The following is a 4088-nucleotide window of genomic DNA, read 5'->3' as shown; positions in this document are numbered from 1 at the left end:
TGTCAAAAATATACTTTATTACTTTTATAATCGCCCTGTATGCTTTCTTGCCGTGGCAGCATTGGAGTAGGTGTTTTCTGGGCTGGAGCTTTCTGATCCTTCTGAGCCTTTGGAACACCAGACTTCTGGGCTGCAGGTTTCTCTTTCTGACTGCTACAGTTTTCTCTTTCTGAGCAGGAGCCTTATTGCCTGCAGGGGCTGCCTTCTTTCCTGGAATCTTCCCAGCAATTGTTGCTGCTGTGGTTGCAGCTTCCTTGGTAGCAGCTGCTTTCTTGGAAGAAGCTCTCAGGAGAGCTGCCCTTTGGAGCTTCTTAATTTCATACTTTATTAGTCTGTTCCTCATTTTCTCTACCTTTACAACTTTAAAATGATCAAAATCGGTCATCTTGGCTTTCTTTTCTCAGGCTTCAATCTTCTTGGCCCATCTTGTAGTTGTCCATTTTGTATTGATATCCACCTTCTCCCAGGCTTGTCGGATATACTTCTGGTGGGCACTGTGTGGGAACTTGAGGATGAAGTCAGTGACCTGAATGCATTTGAGAGTCATGATCTGCCTCCTTGCTTGTATGCAAGGTCCATCAACTAAAGCCCTGTTCTGATCAATAATGTCTACAATCACGACCAATTTCCTGGCATGAGGCCCAAAGGAGATGTAGGCCACCTGGCCAACCTCCACTAAGCACCCGAACACTATCTTGGCAGTGTTCGCCAAGAAAGAACGGCATTGCTTTAAAAAAAATTACTTTTTTGTTGTTAAGACTATGCACAACAAAACATATACCAGATCAATGGTTTCTACATAAATAATTTAATGATCATATTGATCACATTCTTTGCATTGTACTATACCATTAACATAAACTCAAAAGTATCCCATAAGATGTTTTGAGTTGCTGTTGTCAGTTAACTTTCATAAAAGTAGATTTAGAAAGAGAACTATACTCAAGGCATGCATTCTTCATTAATTAAGCCAAGCTGTTGTTTGGTTTTTAAGAACTCTTCAGAGGATATTTTCAGTTTACAGTTTATAAATTATCTTAGAGCATAGTTTTAGAGGTTCATCTAGCTTCTATGGCTCCAGAAAATCTGGATTCTATGAGAATTTTACATTCTGTACAGTATTTCCCCCATTTTGATCAGGATTCTTCTATAGAATCCTTGATCAAAATATTCAGTGACCATAGCAAGGCACTGTTCAGTTCTGAATTAACTTTTGCTAATTAAACTTTTGACATATATACAACTAACTGGCTTTCCTTTTTAAAAAATTTCAGTCTCTTATTGATGTGTCTCATTGCTTCATATAGCAATGTACACAATATATGTAAGATGTTGCCAAGTTGATTTAGAATCATAGTGACTCCATATAACAGAGTAGAACTGCCCTCAAGGATATTCTAGGTTGTAATTTTTACAGAAGCACATCACAAAGTCTTTCTCCCATGGAACCAATGGGCACCTTCCAACCTGTAACCTTTAGATTAACATCAAGTGCTTAACTTTTGCACCAACAGACCTTTTCAAAGAATATATAATAAGAAAGAGTCACACACACATATATATAGACTCCTGGTGTGGCGCTGTGGGTTAATGCACCAGACTGCAAAGCCATTTGAACTGCAAGGTCAGCAGTTCAAGCTCACCAGCTGATCCTCGGAAACCCTATACAGGATCACTATGGGTCGGAACTGACTCGACTGCATTTCACAACAACAAATATATAAATATAAATATAGATATAGATATAGATATAGATAGATAGATAGATAGATAGAGATAGATAGATAGATAGATAGATAGATAGATGTTGTTGTTATTAAGTGCTGTCGAGTCGGTTCCGACCCATAGCGACCCTGTACAGGGTTTCTGAGGGTGTAAATCTTTACGGGAGTAGAAAGCCTCATCTTTCTCCCATGGAGCGGCTGGTAGTTTCGAACCGCTGACCTTAAGGTTTGCAGCCCGATTCGTGCACTGTGGGTTAATGCATGTACTGAACATCAAAGTAAGTTAGAATTACAAGGTCAGAGGATCAAGCACACTAGCAACTCCTCAGAAACACTTACAGGGTGGCTATGGGTCATAACCGACTTGACAACACTTAACAAGAACAACATATATATATATAGTTGTTGTTAAGTTGCGTCGGGTCAGTTCCAACCCGTAGCGACCCTGTACAGGGTTTCCGAGGCTATAAATCTTTATGGGAGCAGAACGCCTCATCTTTCTCCCATGGAGCGGCTTGTAGTTTCGAACTGCTGACCTTAAGGTTCGCAGCCCTATTTAAATCTTTCAATATTCTTCTTTCTCTAGTTCCTTGTGGCGCTGTGGGTTAATGTGCTAGACTGCAAAGTTGTTTCAGCTGCAAATTCGGCAGTTCAAGCTCACCAGCTACTCCTGGGAAAGACAATACAGGGTAGCTATGAATCGGAATCAACTCGAGAGCTCTTAACAACAAATGGTGGAAGATTAAGGAGCTCTAGTAGCTTAGTGGTTACAAGTCAGGCTGATAACTTCAAGGTCAGCAGTTTGAAACTAACTACCAGCTGTTCTGTGGGATAAAAGAAGAGTCTTTCTGCTCCTGTAAAGAGTTACAACTTCAGAAACCCTATGCAGGGTCGCTATGAGTTGGAACTGACTTCACCGCACTTCACCACCACCAACATGGTGGAAGCTTAGATCATGTGCCATAAAGCTTTTTTTGTAAATGGTCACAGACTGATCATTGTAGACTTGCAGAGTAATATGATTTCTGCCACAACTAATGAACTGTATTGTAGCATGAAAGCAGCCATATAAAATACATTGCCGTTGTTAGTTGCCATTTAATTGGACCGGACTCATAGTGGCCCCAATTCATTTTTGACAACTTCCAATTTTCCCAGATTCATACTTCATACAGTCCATGTTCCGAATTTCAATGGATGTTTACAGCTGTTTCTCTTCATTTTGAGTGGTGCCCCATCAGCAAATGGAGGTCCTGTGGGCTTTTCTCTCACAAGCTTAACTCTATTCACGTCATCATGGTCAACTCTACTTTGAGGAGGCAGCTCTTCCCCAGTCGCATTTTGAGTGCCTTACAATCTGAGGGGCTCGTTTTCTGACACTATAACTGACAGCGTTTCTCTGCTATTAATAAGGTTTTCAGTGACTAGCAATTTGCAAGTAGTTCGTCACTCTTTTTTCCTAGTCTGTCTTTTGTCTGGAAGCTCATCTGAAACCTGTTCACCATGGGTGACCCTGTTGGTTATTTAAAATACTGGTGGCATAGAGAAACAGCTATAAACATCCATTGAAAATCAGAATATGGAATGTATGAAGTATGAATCTGGGAAAATTGGAAGTTGTCAAAAATGAAATGGAATGCATCAACATCGATATCTTAGGCATTAGTGAGCTGAAATGGACTGGTATTGGCCATTTTGAATCTGACAACCACATGTTTTACTAAGCAAGGATGAAAAATTGAAAAGAAATGGTGTTGCATTCATCGTCAAAAAGAATATATCCAGATCAGTCATGAGGTACAATGCTGTAAGTGATAGCATAATATCCATGTGCCTACAGGGAAGCCCAGTTAATACAACTATTATTCAAATTAATGCACCAAACACTAAAGCCAGTGATGATGAAATGGAAGAATTCTACCAATTTCTTCTATCTGAAATCAATCAAACATGCAATCAAGATGTATTGCTCATTACTGGTAATTGGAATGCAAAGGTTGGGAGCAAAGAGGAAGGACCAGTAGTTGGAAAATATGGCCTTGGTGATAGAAATGATGCTGGAGAACGAATGATAGATTTCTGCAAAATTAATGATTTGTTTATTTCAAATACCTTCTTTAGACAGCATAACAGACGACTATACATATAGATCTCGCCAGATAGAACACATAGAAATCAAATTGACTACATCTGTGGAAAGAGAAGATGGAAAAGCTTCATATCATCAATGAAAACAAAGCCAGGGGCAGACTGTGGAACAGACCATCAATTACTCATATGTAAATTCAAACTGAAGCTGAAGAAAATGAAAACAAGTCCACGAGAGCCAAAATATGACCTTGAATTTATACCACTTGAATTTAG

General features: G+C 39.5%; 1 pseudogene; it reads right to left on the bottom strand.

Annotated features, from left to right (window-relative positions):
* Positions 1-2: 2 nt before the first annotated feature.
* The window catches only part of LOC102814761, a 104153-nt pseudogene continuing 100067 nt past the window's right edge, over positions 3-4088 (bottom strand).

This window comes from Chrysochloris asiatica, unplaced genomic scaffold, assembly GCF_000296735.1.
Source record: "Chrysochloris asiatica unplaced genomic scaffold, ChrAsi1.0 scaffold00016, whole genome shotgun sequence".
NCBI lineage: Eukaryota > Metazoa > Chordata > Mammalia > Afrosoricida > Chrysochloridae > Chrysochloris > Chrysochloris asiatica.
Note: the sequence above shows the minus strand (reverse complement) of the source record. Positions and strands in the feature narration are given on the sequence as shown.